Below are 20,667 nucleotides of genomic sequence, written 5' to 3'. Positions count from 1 at the left end.
CCGATAGGTGATTGTAGCCCAGGAGTGGCTGATGGAACTCTTCAGCTGGCTAGCTCTGGGATAATTGGTGTTTGCTTCGGAATCGACGTTAGCCCATAGTCAATAGAATGCCAAGAGTGTAAAAAGCTGTCATCAAGGCAAAGAATCATTGAATCTAAATTCTAAAATATATTTTGATTTGTTTAACACTTTCTTGTTTACTACATGATTCCATATGTGTTATTTCATAGTGTCAATGTCTTCACTATTATTCTACAATGTAGGAAAGAGTAAAAAATAAAAAATAAACCTTGAATGAGTAGGTGTGTGCAAACATTTGACTTGTACTGAATATATATTTTAAATTGACCATATTCAATTATAATTATAATTGCACATATGTTGATGTCAGACATCCACCTACCCCAATGATATCTTGCTGATGACTGGGATGAATGCAGGAGCAGATTTCAGGAGCAGGACAAGACACCCTCTTTTTGACTGTATGTGATAGGCCTTTCTGGCTGATATAAGAGCATGTATGTGACAGGCCTTTCTGGCTTATATGATTATGATGGTCATAATACTTCTTGGCAGTTTCATAAAGTGTATTTTCATTGTCCAAGTAAAGTGACACAGGATGGTCATAATTCTTCATGACAGTGTCATAAAGTGTATTTTCTACACGTTATTTAAAATGTGAAAAATCATGACTGTAAAGAATTCATTACAACAACAACAAAGGATTTAAGAAACAAACTGTCAAGCGAAAGGAAACTTCTTGGCACATCATTTTTGGGGGGAATAAATGTGGGTTTTGACACTCTTATGTAGGTGTCATGACCAGCCATAAAATTACACAATATACAGTACATCAGAACAGGCGTAAATATATGGTCATTGCAGTATTATGACCAGATGACAGATTATAACAAGTTAATGTCAGCTGTTATGACATAGAGTGTTATGACATTGGGTGTCAAGTAAAGTGTTACCATATCTTTCAACTATGTCATGCATATTTCAAGGATATAAGACAATGAACTTGAATGTTTTCTTATGATGATTATGTAGTTTGATTTCAATTATAATATACTGTGAGTATTTCGACAGTGACAAATGTTTGGTTGTTTTGGTTCTGTACTCCACTTTGGATTTGAAATGATACAATGACTATATGGTTAAAGTGTAGATTGTAATTTTAAATGTGAGGGTATTTATCCATATCAGGTGAACTGTTTCTGAATCGTAAATAATGATTATTATTTCAGGATTATCTGTAATCATGGTACCATTCACATGAATGTAGAAGTGTTTAGAAACATATTATATTCTTATTTACAATAAAAGTGACTCAAATGACACAATACATTATTTACCATTAATTTCTATTGGGCACAAACTGATCTGAAACAAAACCAAAACAAACAGAAAATGCACTCAACAAATTTGTAGTCAGATTTACACGAGTCAGGATAAGACCCAGATGCAGACACAGGAGGCAGACAGATCGAATCTCAGATCTTTATTGCAAAACAGGGGGCAGGCAAACGGCAGGTCAAGGGCAGGCAGAGGTGAGTAAATCCAAGGCAGCATCAATCAGGGACAGATCGGCAGGCAGGCTCAGGGTCAGGCTCAGGGTCAGGGCAGACAGAATGGTCAGAACTGGGAGGACTAGAAAACAGAAACTAGAGAAACTGGAAAACGGGAAAACACGCTTGTAAGACTTGACATGACAAACTGGCAACAGACCAACAGAAAACGCAGGTATAAGTACACAGGGGATAATGGGGGGAAATGGGAGACACCTTGTGTGGGGGGGGGGGGGGGGAGACAAGCACAAGACAGTAGAAACAGATCAGGGTGTGACACACAAGCTTGATGTAGTCATAGCGTGCTGTGAATATGGGACCAAATACTTGGATGACCAAACCGATATGGATGAAAATACTTTGAAATCAAAGCTGTCAGTCGGCACTTTAACCTCATAGTCACTGTTTCATTACAAATCAAACGTGCTGGAGTACAGAGCCTAAACAACAAAAAGGCAGCTGTCTAAACGTAGCCAGGGACAAGTTAATATAAGTTAGTACTTGTTTTCGTAGCAGTTTGTATGAATTTTAATGGTTCCGTACCATACATGTTAAATGGCTACGAGACAGAGATAAGGCAACAGAGATAAGGAAGGTACCACTGAAGGCCCCAGTAGTCAGTCAGGCAGCTTAAAGCGGATGTGTGTCACCATCCAGGGTCTTGTCACAGCATACAGTGGCCTGACAGGGATATGACAATAAATAAATTATGTACCTTTCATAACCAAAGCCGTGTTAGCATGTACTGCACATGTTTCTGAACAATCCAACCATTTTGTTAGTGTCATTGATATAAATGGAAATTTCACATACAATATCCAGTTCATAAGTGTAGCACAGTCGTGACCCGGAGCTACAATTGCGCTGGGATTGCTGTTGAGTAAGTTTGAGGGGTGAATGTAGCACATGGGGATGTGTGAAATGTACTCCACAGCCTGAAGTGTCCCCATTTGCACCAGCGAATAGCTAGATTTCCTTGTGGCGCCGACTGGTGGACACGTGTGCTAGCAAGGCAGAGGTCCCGAGTTTGCACCAGGTATAGGCCGAATCGGGAGGAATTGGTACTACCTGTGGTGGTCTGGCAGAATGTTGCTTTCTAGTGATCGTACTCCCTCTCCATATGAAAGTAACTAGCTAATTAAACACTCATGTAAATGTACACATCAGCCAAATTATACACAACCAATACGGCCTAGTTGTCTATTTGCAGTGAAATCATGAGGGGCATTTTCTTTGCCAACTTTTTCAGTCACCAATGAATCAATAAACATGCAGCGGAATGAAGTTGTCTGACAAGTGTACAAAAGTCTGTAATAAGTCTTTAAAATATAGCTAGCAAATGTAGTTTAGCTAAATAGCCCAGTACTGTAGACTCCCGACGGTCACATTATACAGCGCCATATTTTCTGTTCCATCCTAACGGAAATACAGAGGATTTTTCCATTTTTCTTGGAATAGAAACACCATAATATTAATCAAATTAATTAAGCAATATAGTCCCATATACTTTGTTCTTACAAAAAAGGTTTTAAATTCTCTAGTTCAGCCACTATTGAAGGCTATCAAATGCTTCTCAAAGATGCCCTCTGGTGGTCAAACTAGTACTACCTAGCATTAATGGGAGCAGTGGCTGACAATTAAATAACGTGCCATAGAGTTCTGCGGCACCATGCAAGCTGTGCTGCAGTACACTGCAACTTTTAAAGGACAAACCACTGTAATATAATTTAAAAGTATGCGAAGGTGTCTGTAATAGAATAAATGTGTCAAAAACAAATGTAGACACCTCCCAAAAGTGGTGCTGCGGTCTAAGGCACTGCATCGCAGTGCTAGAGGCATCACTACAGAACCTGGTTTGACCCCAGGCTGTGTTGCAGCCGGCCTTGACCGAGAGACCCATGAGGCGGCGCGCAATTGACCCAGCGTTGTCCTGGTTAGGGGAGGGTTTGGCCGGCCAGGATGTCGTTGTCCAATCGCGCTCTAGCAAGTCATTGTGGCGGGCCGGGCGCATGGACACAGACTTCGGTCACCGGCTGTCAATCAAATCAAATGTTATTTGTCACATGCACCGAATACAACAGGTATTACCGTAAAATTCTTACTTACAGGTCCTTAACCAACAATGCAGTTCAAGAAATATAGTTAAAATATTTACTCAATAAACTAAAGTAAAAATATATTTTTTTTTAAGCAACACAAGAAAATTACATAACAATAACGAGGCTGTATAGAGGGGGTACCGGTACCGAGCTGTATGGTGTTTCCTCCGACACATTGGTGTGGCTGGCTTCCAGGTTAAGCGAGCAGTGTGTCAAGAAACAGTGCTGCTTGGCAGGGACGTGTTTCGGAGGACGCATGGCTCTAGACCTTTGCCTCTCCCGAGTCTGTACGGGAGTTGCAGCGATGGAACAAGACAGTAACTACCAATTTGGGAGACAAAGGGGTAAAAAATAAATACAAATGTAGACATTAATAAATGCATTTCTATAGCTTCCAAATCTTTTTTTACAATTGAGGAGGAGAACCAAGATGGCTGCGAGGGGGCGTCACAATGCAGTGCCCCGTCAGTCTTCCAGGGTTTTTGCCGTGGTTCCGGTGTTTTCTTTGATTTCAAGCTGCTTTCAAACACAAACTTCTATTGTACACCATACTTACAAATATAGTTAGGACTTTGAACATATACTGTAGTTTCCCTACCTGATAGCTTATTAGGTAGAGTAGGGAACTATAGAACAATCAAGGACTTGAGGGTGTGAGGTCAAATCCTGTTGAAGGCACAATATTGAGAATTGTTTAAATGTTAAACCATACTTTCTGCACTGTTGTTCAAATAATTTGTTTTTATTTAGTATAGTATAAGCTTGTCTTATTAAGCATCCTTAAATGCCATAGTCTTTTTTAGAAAAATAGTCAACTTAAAGGCAAAAAAGGGAAGCATGATGTAAGATGCAAACCTGGTATTAAAACAGACTATAGGCTATAGCTGCACCACTGAGTTTTTATTGCTTGACCAACAGATGTCACTAACGAAGCTCTGAGTAAATTGTTTTTGGCACAATTTGGTGGAAGCTCCAAAGCCTTCAGAAAGCCTTGGTTTCCCATAACTACTGCCTGATAAAGCTAGACAGCTCATAGCAAAGCTAGGATGAATATCAGAGGACAAATAGCTAATGCAATAGTGGCTGTCAGTGCAATGGCTGGTCTGGAGTTAATCTGAAATGTACCATTATATTTCACCAGTGGTGTAAAGTACTAAAGTAAAAATACTTTAAAGTACTACTTAAGTAGTTTAGGGGGATCTGTACTTTACTATTTATATGTTTTTCTACTTTTACTTTTATTTCACTACATTCCGAAATAAAATCATGTACTTTTTACTCCATACATTTTTCCCTTACACCCAAAACTACTTGTTACATTTTGAATGCTTAGCAGGACAGGAAAATGGTCAAAGTCACACACTCATCAAGAGAACATCCCTGATTATCTCTACTGCCTCTGATCTGGTGGACTCACTAAACACAAATGCTTCATCTATAAATGTTGTCTGAGTGTTGGCACACCGGCTATCTGTAAAAAAAATACAAAATAAATAATAATAAAACAATTGTGCCATCTGGTTTGCTTAATATAAGGAATTTGAAATTATTTGTGCTTTTACTTTTCATACTTAAGTATATTTTAGCAATTACATGTACTTTTGATAGTTTCTTTTTAAAACTAAATACCTTTTGACTTTTACTCAAGTAACATTAGTATTTTACCAGGTGACTTTCACTTTTACTTGAGTCATTTTCTATTAAGGTATCTTTACTTTTACTCAAGAATGTGGGTACCTGTATTTCACATGATAAGCAAACTACTGTCATGCATTTTCACACACAAAAAAATAAACAAATTGATGTACACAGATAAGAGACAATTACCTTCAAGTAGATCGTTTTGATTTTATTTACCTCATCTTCTCTTGCTTGTGTGGGTAACTACTTCCTGAGAATTGATTGATGGAACAATCCAGCCAATGGTGAGGCGGCCATGGTTTTGGCAGAGGGAACTGAATGGTCAGGAGCTTACGAATTTTGGGGTAAAGTGACAATGACAGAACTCAGAGAATGCACAGATTCAAAATCTGCAAGTGTATTTTTTGATTCACTGCAGATTATTCATACTCGTAAATGGATTTGTAATAATTCAGAAAACAAATTGTAACTTGACATTTGAATACATTCAATAAGACTTGCAAGCATACGTTTGCGACCATTGTTAAATCTTTCACACATGATACAAGCTTGTGAAAATAAATTACACATTTGCGAATTGTACTTGCAACCACGAATCTCAATGTGTGACCACAAAATTCTAAATACAAAACTCATGTAGTTCTGTCATCCTTATAATCTCATATGATTAGATGCATTAGTTATTTGCATTAATGAACACAAACATCAGTGTTGAAGTAATGCGTAAAAGTAATGCGTAAAAGTTGAGAAACTACTGTGGGAACACAATTCTTCCATCCTTGCACAAAGAGGAAAATAGCAGCAGTTATTCCGATACAAAAATCATATATAAGTAGATTTTTTGAATTTTTAAATTTAATTTAACTAAGCAAGTCAGTTAAGAACAAATTCTTATTTACATGACGGCCTACCAAAAGGAAAAAGGAACTATATAGGAAATAGGAAGCAGGAAATATATATTAATGTAGGACAAAACACACATCACAACAAGAACTTAAAGTAAGAAATAAATAAATAAATGCACATATAAATAGATAAATACATGAATAAAGAAATGGACATATAAATAGATAAATAAATAAAAGCACAAGTAAATAAAGAAATGGGTGAATGAATGCACACAAATATATAAATCATTATTTAAATAATGAATCCCACTTTCTTTTATTTTATTAATTTAAATTATTTCTTCATGTATTTATTTATGTATTTCTTCCTCCAATATCATAATGAGGGGGTGTTAAGAAAACATATGTCGGTAGTATCTAAAACACCATTGATTGATCAATGCCCCGGCGCGATGCTCGATTGCATTTGTCTGGGCTGCGTTCAGTATGTTGGTGGTATCTAACATGTTCAAAGTTTAAAGGCCATGTTTCACATTAGCATCCCCTAGACAATAATGTGTAGCGCATATAGCTATGTATCAATATGATATGTCACCTTTGGGGTGGAAATTGGTGATAAAAATCTGTTATATGCTGCTGTGCCGCACGCACACCATAAAAACACACAAAAAGAACAAATGGAACATTGTCCTTGCTTGAGGTAAAAAACAGTTTTGGAAGCTACCCATTGACTGTCTGCCTGCACCAGGTGGCTGTGTTAGGGGTGGGTTGCTTTTGAAATAAGGCAGCCATCATTTTTAACCTAGAAAAGACCAAGAGACGGGTGTAGGCAAGAAGGAGTCCACACAATTTCCTGTCCTACAGCCCATACTCCCCACCTCCCCTTACTAAAAGCATCCCAACTCCCTTTACCAAAGATCGAGCCCTTTTGCCCAGATCAAGGACTTTACATCCCAGCTGCCCAGTGGGACATGATCTCCAATCTCTCCTCACAGCATTCTTAGCCACGACATCGGCCTTCTCATTACCCTCCAGACCCACATGGGCGGGAACCCAGCAAAAGCTTACCACCACTCCTATCCTCTCCACTCCCATTAACAGCACCATCATCTCCACAAATAAGTCTCCCCTATCTGACCAGCCCGTCTTCACACTACTCAACACTGAAGCCGAATCAGAGCAAATCACCACTCTGAGTGGTTTCACCTCCTCCACCCATCTCAAACCTATAATCATGGCCATCAACTCGGCCACATACACCGACACAATCAGTTAACCGCTTACATACTCTTACATTGAAATATGGGATATACACCCTTGCCCCCACCCTACCATATCACTGACTGCATCATTTGAACCATCTGTATATATCCTTAAAAACAAATAAAAAGATAATCTACATATCTCACCACACACTTTCTCAAGTCCTTACCCCATTCTTTTCTGCCCTCAATCATGTCCACATCTACACTTGATTTCGGAAACAACCATAGAGGAACTTTCCCCAATGCAATTGCCGGCCCTATCTCTTTCTCCCCAGTCCATATTCTACCACCTTCTGACCGATTGTCCACCCGTACGTCCTCTGCTTACCCACTTCTCGCTCCCAGCATTACCAAGTTGCCATGACCGTATGATGTCCTTCTGAACTCAATTTCAACCTCGCCCAGTAAGGCAAGTTTGTAAGGCAAGTCCTGCCTTATCCTCAGTGGCAGTCTCCCACTATCCACCTGCAATGCCTCAGGTGGATAGTGTCGTCCTGAAGCTATCCGCACACAATCTCAGGGCCCTTGACTGTATCCTATCCAGGTGCTGAAGTATTGTTTTGGCTGCCTATCCATGTACAGTAGAAAACACCCACAATCAAAAGATGACCTGATCAATGCATGGTACATATACAACAGTGTTTGTCTATTCGACCTCCCATCATATCCTGCTACTGTCCTCATGAGGTTCAGAACCTTCCTACACTCAATTTCATTATACTGAACATATCTATTCCACGTAAGCCTCTCATCAAACCACATACCTAAATACTTCAACTCAGACACCCTACCTACAGTATTTGATACGCTGCCGATTTTGCAGGTTTTCCTACTTACAAAGCATGTAGAGGTCTGTCATTTGTATCATAGATACACTTCAACTGTGAGAGACGGAATCTAAAACAAAAATCCAGAAAATCACATTGTATGATTTTTAAGTAATTAATTTACATTTTATTGCATGACATAAGTATTTGATCAACTACCAACCAGTAAGAATTCCGGCTCTCACAGACCCATACCCACTGGAACAGTTCCATCTGCATCTGATGTAATTACAGACATTACTGCCTCAGCGCACTCGTCCACAGACCCCCTCCCTTGATAACTTTCGTCCTGCTCGCTCACACAGGTACTTGAACATCTTCCAGTTAGCACACACACACATATTGACCTTTCATCTAACCATAAAATTATTCCAGAACCACCTAAGTGAAGCTCGCCACAAAGATTAGCCACAATAGTGGAATTTGCAGTTTGCCTTAAATGTTAAAAGTCCAGCATTGAAATGGATACAAATAGTGGAATCATGCCATATTTGGAATAGATATGTATCTATTTATAAACCCTTCACAGTTGTGTTATGTGGGTGTCACTGAGTAGTCTGAAACCTATGGATTTTGGGTCCATGAAATGAGGTAAGGCTGTACATTGCAATTATGAATGTTCAATAGACAGTAGGTTGAATGGTGAGCTAATGAGGCTCATTTCACAGTTGTGTCAAAGTACTGCAGTAAGAGCTAATATTTTGTGTAAACTCTTCACAGTTTTGTTCTGGACTGATCGGATTTCATGGACCCACAGTTAAGGTTCTGCAATAAGAGCTACAATGCTAATATTGTCATGACTTCTGCCGAAGTCGATGCCTCTCCTTGTTCGGGCGGTGCACGGCGGTCGACGTCACCGGTCTTCTAGCCATCATTGATCTATGTTTCATTTTCCATTGGTTTTGTCTGGTCTTCTTACACACCTGGTTCCAATCCCATTCATTAAGTGTTGTGTATTTAACCCTCTGTTTCCCCTCATGTCCTTTTCAGAGATTGATTATTGTTATGTTCATGTTTTATGGATTGGTGTGAGACGGGTTCTTGTACCCACATTTATTGTATTATGGACTTTGGTTTATTTTTTAAGTTATTAAAATACTCCAATTATACCAAGTTTAATTATCCTGCGCTTGACTTCCCTGCCACCTACATACACGACGTGACAGAATCTCTGACCCTAATATGAAGTCAGTAGGCGAAAGTACCCCGGACATGGAGGAGGAACGCTTCCAGGAGAATATGGAGAAGCTTTACCATCTGAGCGTCGCAATGGATCGCGTTGTCCAGAATATGGACTGCTGGGAGTTCTTCCAGTGCCTCCACCAGCACAACCAGGGTCTATCCTGGGCGCTTCTTTATGACCTGAGCCCAGTGGGATTCGTCTACCCATGCCACGGGGGAACGACGGAAGTGCTGCCAACTGCCAGGGTTTCCTCCTCCAATTAAACCTTTATCTGGCCACGGTCCAACAGGCTCCATTGGACCATGAGAAGGTTTTCGCCCTCGTCTCGTGCCTCACCGGGAAAGCCCAGGAGTGGGTCAGCGCCGTGTGTGGAGGGGAAGATGCGGCGTTGGACCATTTTGAGGAGTTCACCCGTTCACCAGTTTTCGACCCCCCCCCCACCCAAGGGCAGGGCGGCGGGTGAGCGTCTCTATCATCTGAGGCAGGAGACGAGGAGCGTGCAGGAGTTTGCTCTGGAGTTTAGGACCCTGGCTGCCGATGCGGGATGGAACAATAGGGCCCTGATTGACCATTACCACTGCAGTCTATGAGAGGACATCCAGCAGGAGCTGGCCTGCAGAGACACCACCTTCACCTTCGACCAGCTGGTGGACCTGTCCATCCGGCTGGACAACATGCTGGCTATTCGTGGACGTTCAGATCGGGGTCTAGTGGTTCCATCCTCCCGCAACCCCTCTTCGATTCCCATGGAGCTGGGAGGCCGCAGAGGGCACACCGCTGGTCGGTGCCGGTTTGGTTCCTCTGGGAATCGAGGCAGCAGGCAGGGCGCTCTTGCATCACCCCAGGTGAGTTGGCACCATTCTCACCCAGAGCCCTCTGTCGCACATATATTTGTGTCTGTCACTTTTCCTGACCTTATCTGGGGTTTTGGTCAGGTGGCTGCTCCCATTACCTCACTGCTGAAGGGGGCCGGTGCGCTTGCAGTGGTCAGCTGGGGCGGACGGGGCTTTTAGGCATTTGAAGGCTTTGTTTACCTCGGCTCCTGTGTTGGCGCATCCGGATCCCTCTTTGGTCTTCATAGTGGAGGTGGACACCTCCGAGGCTGGGATAGGAGCTGTGCTCTCTCAGTGCTCGGATACGCCACCGAAACTCCGCACCTGTGCTTTCTTCTCTAAGAAGCTCAGCCCGGTGGAGAGAAACTATGATGTGGGGGACCGGGAGCTGTTGGCTGTTAAAGCTTTGAAGGTGTGGAGACATTGGCTTGAGGGGGCTAAAAAAACCTTTCTCATCTGGACTGATCACCGCAATCTGGAGCACATCCGGGCAGCGAGGAGAATGAATCCTCGTCAGGCAAGGTGAGCCATGTTTTTCACCCGTTTTTAGTTTACCCTCTTACAGACCAGGCTCCCATAACTTCAAGGCAGAAGCACTGTCCCAGCTGTATGACACAGAGGAGTGGTCCATGGATCCCACTCCCACACTCCCAGCCTCTTGCTTGGTGGCGCCGGTAGTGTGGGAGCTGGACGCGGACATTGAGTGGGCGTCACGTGCAGAGCCCGCTCCCCCTCAGTGTCCAGCTGGGCGTCTGTACGTTCTGTCTACTAACCGCAATCGGCTGATCTATTGGGCTCACACGTCACCCTCTGGTCATCCTGGTCCCGGTCGGACGGTGCGCTGTCTTGGTGGGAAGTACTGGTGGCCCACTTTAGAAAGAGACGTAAGGGTTTATGTTTCCTCCTGCTCAGTGTGCGCCCAGTGCAAGGCTCCTAGACACCTGCCCAGAGGTAAGTTACAACCCTTACCCGTTCCACAACGGCCGTGGTCGCACCTGTCTGCATTTTATAACCATTCTCCATTTCTCCATTTCAGTGTGTATTGCGGTATCAGTCGGTTCTGGCTCCATGTCATCCGAGTCAGACAGAGGCTCCTGCGGTGGACAACTGGTTCCAGATGTTCGCACCGGGGGACAGGGTCTGGCTCTCGACCCGAAACCTGCCCCTCTGCCTGCCCTGCCGGAAACTGGGTCCGTGGTTTGTGGGGTCATTTAAAGTCCTGAGGGGAGTGAACGAGGTATGTTATAGGTTATAGCTTCCCCCCAATTACCCAATTAACCCCTCGTTCCATGTCTCTCCTCAGGTCGCTGGTTCCTCTGCCCCCTCTGGATATTGAGGGGGTCCCGGCGTACTCCTTTCGATCCATCCTGGATTCGAGATGTCTGTACCTCATGGACTGGGAGGGGAGATGCTGGGTTCTCCGGAGGAGAGATGCTGGGTTCCGGTGGAGGACGTGTTAGATCCGGTGGAGGACGTGTACTGTCACGACTTCTGGCGAAGTCGATGCCTCTTTGTTCGGGCGGTGCTCGGTGGTCGACGTCACCGGTCTTCTAGCCATCAATGATCCAGGTTTCATTTTCCATTGGTTTTGTCTGGTCTTCTAACACACCTGGTTCCAATCACATTCATTTCAGTGTTGTGTATTTAACATTTTGTTTCCCCTTCCCCGTTTCCTTGTCAGAGATTATTTATTGTTCTGTTCATGTTTTATGGATTGGTGTGAGACGGGTTATTGTACCCACATTTATTTTATTATGGACTTTGGTTTTGGAGTTTGTTTTAAGTTATTAAAATACTCCAATTATACCAAGTTTAATTCTCCTGCGCTTGACTTCCCTGCCACCTACATACACAACAAATATTTGCGTAAACTCTTCAGTTGTGAACATTTCATGGACCGAAAATCGATAGGCAAGGCTGTAAATGCCCCAATTCTGAAGTCTAATACACCCACAGTGCGATTTCAACTGATAAAAAAAAGTCTAATTAACAAATTATTGTCTTTTGATGAATTTAACATTTTATACTTAAGCATCAACTAGTCCAAATATGGCATGATTCCACTATTTGTATGCGTTTGCCTCAGTTTCAATGCACACTTATTTTGAAGGCAAACTGCAAATTATACCATTGGCTGACTTCACATAAGTGGTGCCAAAGAAAGCAAAAGCAGTCCAGCAATGCATTGTGACACTGATCAACCAATGGTGTGTTTGATACGACACAGACATACCACCCGTTGATTTACACCCCCCCCCCCCATTATCATATTGGAGGAAGAAATACAGAAATAAAAATATATATACATGAATTAAAGTATGAATAATTAGATAATACATAAATAATTAAATACATATATGTAGAGAAAATTAAATAATTTTATTCTGTATTGTATTTCCTTGCTCATTTATTTAATGATGTGTTGAGTGTTGACCTAGAGAGGGGGAGAAGATGGCAGAAACTGAGGTTTTGTTTGTAACCGCTAGTGAGTTGGGTGAAGCTAATGGTGCATAAAGTGAGAATGGGTGGGGGTTACATTGGTGAAGAAAAAGGGAAACGAGAAGTAAAACTGTGGAAAATAGGAATCCACTAGACTTGTTTTTTTGTCAGAGTGAGGGTTTGGGATCAATTCTACTTGGGAAATCCATTTAACGTCTCGAGAAAAATCTAGAATGTGTTGGAAGAAAGTGTGGAATCGGAGTCACAAGAAGTGGTCGTATTTTTTGTGTGTGTGTGTGTCTGGAGCAGAAGAAACGTGTAAAGATTCAAAAAGATATCGGAGTGGAATGTTTCCTGTATGGATTTGCATATCAGGGCTCCTATCAAGGGGGTTATTTATGGGGTGGCGCAAGATATAAAGGAAGAGGATATAACTGAAGACATTGATTAAGAGCTTGGTGCACGTTGACTGACCTGTATGGTGGATGGAGAAAAGAAAATCACTTCATCCATGCTACCTACTGTTCTTTGAGTCTTTCCTTTCTCATACAAAGTTAGGATTCATGAGATACTCTGTAAGAGCTTTGTACACAAGCCCCTCCCTCAGTGTCGTAAATTTAAAAGATTTGGTCAGATTAAGTGAAATGCTACAACTGTGGAGGTGAACATGCGCCTGAATTCCTGGAGTGCCCTGTTAGAGTGAAGGAGTATGAGGCCGCAAGGGTAAGGAGTGTCCAACGTGTATCCTATCTGGAGGCGGTGAGAAGATTGGAAGGAAAGTGTGGTGGGGAAGAACTGAGGGATAGTGAAATGCTACATGGTAAAAAGGTGGACTTTGTATTATTTATTGCTGGTCAAAAACTGTACAACACAAGCAGAGAAGAAGTGCAAGATAATTTGAATCATTGTGAATGCAGCTGAACGTTTTTTTGGCTGTGATTTCACAGCCGAGGCCGTGCAAAAAATCCTGCCTGTGAATGTTCCGCCATTACAGGTGCCTGTGTAGGGATGTCTTTTGGAGTGGACTGTGATTGATAAGTGACATGTTTAATTTAGTATTTTGTATGATGTCATTTCTCCACTTTCCCAAAATGTTTTTTTTTTGTTTCTTATTCAATTCCCCATCCAGCTGGTGGCGGTAGTGCATCATTAATATTGGATGCCAACCGCCGTTAAACCCCATCAACGAAGAAGATAACGTGATGATTTATTTATTTATAATTTAATTTAATTGTAATTTATGGCAGGTTGGTCCCCCATATAAATAGGCAAACAATGTAATCCAGTTGACTATCTAAAATGTGGTTCTTCTTATGTGTTTTTTATCATCAGGCAGAATGTATGTACGTAACGTTACACTGTTTCAGACCGGGCAGCATTCGTGGTAGGACAGATTCCTTTATCATTAACTTTACTTGTGGGAGGAGTAGGGTCCGTATCAAGGTTACAAAACGTGAAGATTTAATTGAAAAAACACACTGATTCCTGTGTCTTAGTTGGAATACTTAAATATTGTAACTTTTGGAGGAGTGATGTATCGGCGACCATTGCAGTCCATCGTAAGGAACATTATAAATGTGTCAGCATCAAGAGCCACCCTTGGAAAGGTAATTGAAGACTAATGTTAGCTAACTAGTGTAGCTTAACATTAGCTAGCTAATGGCTTTAGCTTAATGTGAAGTCGCAACATTTATTGGTAGCCAAATTAAACAACTCTAGCGAGCAAGTCACGCGCACTGTGATTGGACAGTAAGAATATATAATTGCCTTACTCTATTGAGTGTTCCAAAAACATAAGAAAAACATGATCTAACATTAGGCTTTATCAGCTAACATTGATTCCAACCCAGGTGAATTTAAACATGACCAGACTCACTAATTTATACCGCGTTCAGAAAACTGGTAACTCTAAGTATTTATACCCGTTGACTTATTCCACATTTTGTGTTACAGCCTGAATTCAAAATGGATTCAATATTTAAAAAATCTCACCCATTTACACACAATACTCCATAATGACACAGTGAAAACATGTTTAGAATTTTTTTTTTGAAATTTTTGAAAATGAAATTACATAAGTATTCACACCCCTGAGTCAATACTTTGTAGAATCACCTTTGGCAGGTATTACATATGTGATTCTTTCTGGGTTAGTCTTTAAGCGCTTTCCACACCAGGATTGTGTACCACTTTTTAAAATTATTATTCAAGCTCTGTGAAATTGGTTGTTGATCATTGTTCGACAACCATTTACAAGTAGATTAAGTCAAAACTGTTACTCGGCCACTCAGGAACTTTCAACGTCATCATGGTAAACAACTCCAGTGTATATTTGGCCTTGTGTTTTAGGTTATTGTCCTGCTGATAGGTGAATTGATCTTCCAGTGTCTGGTAGAAAGCAGACTGAACCATGTTTTCCAATAGGATTTGGCCTGTGCTGAGCTCCATTCAGTTTATTTTTTTATCCTGAAAAACTCCCCAGTCCTTATTGATTACAACCATACCCATAACATAATGCAGCCACAACTATGTTGAAAAATATGGAGAGTGGTACTCAGTAATTTGTTTAATTGGATGTGCTCCAAACATAACACTTTGTATTCAGAACAAAAAGTTATTGCTTTGCCACATTCTTTGCAGTACTACTTTTGTGCCTTGTTGCAAACAGGATGCATGTTTTAAAATATTTTATTCTGTAGGAGCTTCCTTCTATTCACTCTGTTAATTAGGTTAGTATTGTGGAGTAACTACAATGTTGTTGTTCCATCCTCAGTTGTTTTCTCCCATCACAGCCATTAAACTCTGTTTTAAAGTCACCATTGGCTTCATGGTGAAATCCCTGAGCGGTTTCCTTTCTCTCCTTCAACTGTAGTGACTGGGTGTATTGATACACCATCTCAAATCTAATTAAAAACTTCACAATGCTCAAAGGGATATTCAATGTCTGCTTTTTTTAATTTAATTTTTTAAAATCTACTAATAAATCTTCTTTGCAAGCTATTGGAAAACCTCCCTGGTCCTTGTGGTTGAATATGTGTTTGAAATTCACTGCTCGACTGAGGGACCTTACAGATAAATGCACAGTGGTTCTTCCTTTAAAAGTTGTCGTACTGCAGCACACCTGCAGAATTCTATGACCTGTTATTTATTAAATATCAGCCATGTTTTTTGTTGTTGTTAGAACATAGTATATGGGACTGAGTTTAACTTGTTATGGCTGCAATCCTGATATCGGGATAAGTGTCATCAACAACCGCTGAATAGCATAGCGCTACATACAATAAATATTACTATAAATATTTATATTCATGAAATCACAAGTGCAATATAGGAAAATATAGCCTTTTGTTAATCCACCTGTTGTGTCAGATTTTGAAATGATGCTTTACAGCGAAAGCAATCCAAGCGTTTGTAAGTTTATCGATCGCACGATAAAACATTAAGTACACTTAGCATCAGGTAGCTCGGTCACGAAAATCAGAAAAGCAATCAAATTAATAATTTACCTTTCGGATGTTTTCACTCACGAGACTCCCAGTTACACAACAAATGTTCCATGAAGAATATTTTTTAGATCCAAAATATCTCTGTTTTGTTTTTTGCGTTATGTTCAGAAATCCACATGAAAGAGTGGTCACGACAACCCAGGCAAATTCCAAATAGTTTCCATAATGTCCACAGAAACATGTCAAAGTTTTTTATAATCAATCCTCAGGTTGTTTTAAAATATATAATCGATAATATATCAACAGCAAATGTCTTTCACAGTAGGAGAGGGAAAAGTAATACCTATCCAAACTCTGTTGCGTGAGCAAAACTCATGTGACCACTTGACGCGATGTTATCGTTCTGGCTCAAAATAGAAGCCGCTTCCTGATTTGATTTTCCAGAGTTTCGCCTACAATATCAGTTTTGTTTTACTCACAGACAATATTTTGACCCTTTTGGAAACTTTAGTGTTTTCTATCCAATGCTAATAATAATAATATGCATATATAATCAACTGAGACTGAGGAGCTAGCTGTTTACAATGGGCACCAAGCTACTCAATACTGCCCCTGCAGCAATAAAATTAAAACATTTAGCTTAATTAATTTGATTAATATTATGGTGTTTCTATTCCAAAAAAACAAATCCGTTTTCTGCTAGGAAAATATGGCTCTGTACAACGGGACCGGTCCGGCAATAGGTTACTGTACTAAGAGCAAAGTAATCCTAACATTTCCACACCCTAATTATAGGTCAATACCCAAACAGAGATTCAGTGAAAATAAAAATCACATTGATTTATCAATACCAGTACCCATGCTTGTCCCAGAGCAGTGCGAAATGGTACTGAAATTGTTGACCACATGTCATTTAGTGATATTTATTCCCATAGTAATTCGTTATGGATCCATAACGAAATAAACATCTGCATTACAATTTTAATGTAGGGTTAATAATAATATATTTGTAGGAGTTGATTCATTTTTTTTGGGGGGGGGGGGGGGGTGGCAATCTGGTTTTAGACTCGGTAAGATGGACTCACTGATTGTTGAAAATGATGAGCGATTGGCAAAGGCAATCAACATGGCTCTAATCACAGTCAGAAGACAGTTGGAGAAACTTGTGTGGACCGGTTGGGAGTAGACCTAGGCTACGAAGGGACTGTGAGTGAAGAGCATAATGAGCCTAACATTTCCAAATAAAATTCTGATTGTTTATCAAGACCAGTCCCCATTCTCTGTCATTCAGTGATATTGATGGCGCAGATGGTGCTGATAGTTGAAATAAACAAATGCATTTTGCTAGAGTATTTTTTATAATTATTTTATTAACCTCTCTAGGGGCGGTAGCTTCCCACCTGACCAATATCCAGTGAAATTGCAGAGCTCCAAATTCAAAAACAGAAATACTGATTATAAAAATTCCGAAAACATACAAGTGTTATACAAAGATTTAAAGATTAACTTCTTGTGAATCTAACCACGGTGTCAGATTACAAAAAGGCTTTACGGCGAAAGCATACCATGCGATTATTTGAGAACATCGCCCAGCAGACAAATCATTACAAACTGTAACCAGCCAAGTAGAAGAGTTACACAAGTCAGAAATAGAGATGAAATTAAACACTTACCTTTTGATCTTCATATGGTTGCTCTCAGAAGACATTAATTTACTCAATAAATGTTTGTTTTGTTCAACAAAGTCTCTCTTTATATCCAAAAACCTCCGTTATGATCGCGTTTTATTCAGTAATCCACAGGCTCAAACAGTCACAACAGGCAGACAAAAAAATCAAAATTGTATCCGTAAGGTTCATAGAAACATGTCAAACTATGTTTTATATTCAATCCTCAGGTTGTTTTTCAGCCTAAATAATCAATAATTTTTCAATCGGACAATAACGTCGTCAATATAAAAGGTAAACAAGAAAGGCGTGCTCTCGGGATTGTGTATGAAAATGCTCTGACACTTTAGGGTCCAGTCATTCAGACTGGTCTTACTCCCTCATTTTTTCAGAATACAAGCCTGAAACAATTTCTAAAGACTGTTGACATCTAGTGGAAGGCATAGGAACTGCAATTTGAGTCTTAAGTCAATGGATACTGTAATGGCATTGAATAGAAAACTACAACAAACAAAAAAAATCCTACTTCCTGGATGGATTTTTCTCAGGTTTTCGGCCTGACAGACATTATTTTAACAGTTTGGAAAATTTTGCGTTTTCTATCCAAATTAACCAATTCTATGCATATCCTAGCTTCTGGGCCTGAGTAGCAGGCAGTTTACTTTGGGCACGCTTTTCATCCAGAGATGAAAATAGTGCCCCCTACCCTAGAGAAGTTAAGGAAAGTATAAATACTGTACAGTAGCCAAGCTATTAGACTATCCTTTGTAAGGGAATACCCCCCTGAATTGGACAAAAATGAATGGCAACATATTGGCATTGGACAAACCATATACACGATGTCCAATACCACCCAAAGCGGCGTTGATTCGTGTAAAGTATATGGCAAATGCCATATGGCAATTGCCAATTGTAACACCTCAAAAATCCAACAGGGGGCGAGTGCGCTCCACCGGGGTTTTTCATATTGGAAATGTAACCCAAGTCAACATCCAAAAGAAAAATTTTGAAAAAAGGATATTTTTTTCAAAAACTTTTCACCCCTTAAAAAGTGCTTTCTGGGCCTTTTTTCGAAATTCTTTCGATTTTTTTTGTCAATTACACATGTGTAAGAGCTGTATGAATATACTTTTGTCCAATTTTTTTATCATATTTTTATTTTTTTTAATTACATGCGCATAAGGCATATGTTTTGTACATTTGCAATATGATTTCATAGGAAGTCAAAAGTCAAAAATGTCAAAATTTGGTAAAAAACTTCACACATCCTTAAAAAAGTGCTTTCTGGACCGTTTTTCAAAATTCTTTCAATTTTTATGTCAATTACACATGTATAAGAACTTTATCAACATACTTTAGTCATACTTTATTATCATTTTTTATTTTTTTTTACTTGTGCATAAGGCATATGTTTTCTCCATTTGGAATATGATTTCATAGGAAGTCAAAAGTCGAACATTTGATTTTTTTTTTAAACTTTAAAAACTAAAAAAAGTGCTTTCTGGACCGTTTTTCGAAATTGTTTCGATTTTAAGACAATTAATCATGTGTAAGAAGTGTATGAATATACTTTTGTAAAATGTTATTATCATAATTTTTTTTTTTTTACTTGTGCATAAGGGATATGATTTGTCCATTTGCAATATGATTTCATAGGAAGTCAAAAGTCAAAGTCCAAAGTAAATTTTTTTGGGGGCCAAAATTGACTGAACTGATGAACTCGGGACGGCCGGGCAGTGATAGTTGTTCATTTCCATCACTCGTTGTGTTGATTTCATCATGTCCATTTGGTGATGTTTTTTCACTGTAGAATCATATTGCAAATGCGCGTGCAACTGGTAACCGGGAAAAAACAAATGATGATTTCATTATGTCCATTTGTTTATGTTTCCTTACTTTTTCAAAGTCACTGTGCATTTGCAATATGTTTCAATGGGCAGGTACCATCACGAATTTGTCATGCTGTAAAAATCCTGCAGGAATGTGAAATTGACTGGCCCGATGAACTCGGGATGGCTTTGCAGTGATTCTGGGTCATCTCAATCGCTCGTTTGGGTAGATTTCAGAATGTCGCTTTTGGTGATGTTTTTTTACTATAGAATCATATTGCAAATGCACGTGCAACTGGTCACCTAAAAATAAAAAAATGTTGTTTATGTTTCCTTACTTTTTCAAAGTCACTGTGCATTTGCAATATGTTTTTTCACTATAGAATCATATTGCAAATGCACGTGCAACTGGTCACCCCCCAAAAAAATTTTTGATTTTTTTTGTTTATGTTTCCTTACTTTTTCAAAGTCACTGTGCATTTGCAATATGTTTCAATGGGCAGGTACCATCACGAATTTGTCATGCTGTAAAAATCCTGCAGGAATGTGAAATTGACTGGCCCGATGAACTCGGGATGGCTTTGCAGTGATTCTGGGTCATCTCAATCGCTCGTTTGGGTAGATTTCAGAATGTCGCTTTTGGTGATGTTTTTTTACTATAGAATCATATTGCAAATGCACGTGCAACTGGTCACCTAAAAATAAAAAAATGTTGTTTATGTTTCCTTACTTTTTCAAAGTCACTGTGCATTTGCAATATGTTTTTTCACTATAGAATCATATTGCAAATGCACGTGCAACTGGTCACCCCCCCAAAGATTTTTTGATTTTTTTTGTTTATGTTTCCTTACTTTTTCAAAGTCACTGTGCATTTGCAATATGTTTTAATGGGCAGGTACCATCACGAATTGGTCATGCTATAAAAATCCTGCAGGAATGTGAAATTGACTAGCCCGATGAACTCGGGATGGCTTTGCAGTGATTCTGGGTCATCTCAATGGCTCGTTTGGGTAGATTTC

General features: G+C 39.9%; 1 protein-coding gene across 1 annotated transcript in view; it reads left to right on the top strand.

Moving 5' to 3' along the window:
- The first annotated feature begins 14,119 nt into the window (after positions 1-14,119).
- The window catches only part of LOC139370710 (ubiquinol-cytochrome-c reductase complex assembly factor 1-like), a 68,843-nt gene continuing 62,295 nt past the window's right edge, over positions 14,120-20,667 (top strand). Inside the window, exon 1 of the mRNA XM_071110358.1 lies at positions 14,120-14,313. The gene's annotated coding sequence lies outside the window, so the exon portion shown is untranslated. The remainder of the gene's footprint in view (positions 14,314-20,667) is intronic.

Source organism: Oncorhynchus clarkii, chromosome 17 (assembly GCF_045791955.1).
Source record: "Oncorhynchus clarkii lewisi isolate Uvic-CL-2024 chromosome 17, UVic_Ocla_1.0, whole genome shotgun sequence".
Taxonomy (NCBI): Eukaryota; Metazoa; Chordata; class Actinopteri; order Salmoniformes; family Salmonidae; genus Oncorhynchus; species Oncorhynchus clarkii.
Note: the sequence above shows the minus strand (reverse complement) of the source record. Positions and strands in the feature narration are given on the sequence as shown.